This window comes from Octopus bimaculoides, chromosome 14 (genome assembly GCF_001194135.2).
Source record: "Octopus bimaculoides isolate UCB-OBI-ISO-001 chromosome 14, ASM119413v2, whole genome shotgun sequence".
Classification (NCBI taxonomy): domain Eukaryota; kingdom Metazoa; phylum Mollusca; class Cephalopoda; order Octopoda; family Octopodidae; genus Octopus; species Octopus bimaculoides.
In genome coordinates, this window is record NC_068994.1 from 37,848,173 (window position 1) to 37,849,106 (window position 934).

General features: G+C 42.6%; 1 protein-coding gene across 3 annotated transcripts in view; it reads right to left on the reverse strand.

Annotated features, from left to right (window-relative positions):
* LOC106875856 (protocadherin-18) overlaps window positions 1-934 on the reverse strand; it is a 45,516-nt gene that overhangs the window by 18,869 nt on the left and 25,713 nt on the right. The window lies entirely within an intron of this gene.

Sequence of the window (934 nt, forward strand, 5' to 3'; positions counted from 1 at the left end):
CCTCTCCTCTCTTCATCTGACACCTACTGCTACTCTTCACTCCTACCCACCTTCTCCCTTCATTGATACTCCTTCGTCCACCCTACCCCTACAAATCCTACTCCCACTTACTCCACCCCTTCCTTCACCTCCTCACCCCACCCCCACATCCTCACCACAAACCCACACCTCAACCACACACCACCACACCACACCCCACATCACACCACCCCACATCACTTTGCACACACTAGCACTGACCACTTCCCAGCACCCACGCCATCATCCACACACCCACACATTACAGACACACACGCTTACACACACATTCACGTGTCAAAGTCACCAGCCCCTATCCATACGCATGCACTTACACACACCCACATACACACACGCACATGCACCTTCAGTTTGGGATCACCAGTACTTTATTATCTCTCCCTCTTCCTAGCTCTCCTGTCTAACTACCTTTGTCCAACCAGTCACCATGATTGACCACTAACTTCCGAAGTTTTTTTAATCTCTCTTTATTTTTTAATTCTCTCTCTGTTTATTTCCTTGTGTTCCTTTCTGTTGAAGAGTGTAGGCTCAAAATCTCAAAGACTTTCTCACCTTACCGAGTGTCAAACTAATACACCTGCTTATTGTTTATACACCTGTCTTCATCTTTTGTCTTTCTGTAAATTTCAACTATATTTATATATATATACAATTGCAGCATGGAAGGTGTTTATAAGCCATTTAAGAAACACACAAAAACCATTAGATTCATTTCAACATTTAAATTTAATTTGCCAAAATATTTTCGTCGGAGTTTCAAAGCGATGAAAATATTTTGGCAAATTAAATCTAAGTGTTGAAGTGAATCTAACGGCTTTTGTGTGACGGCTTATAAACACCGTCCATGCTGCTATTGTTTTTGTTCCAGCACATGATCTCAGATCAGGTCACTTGC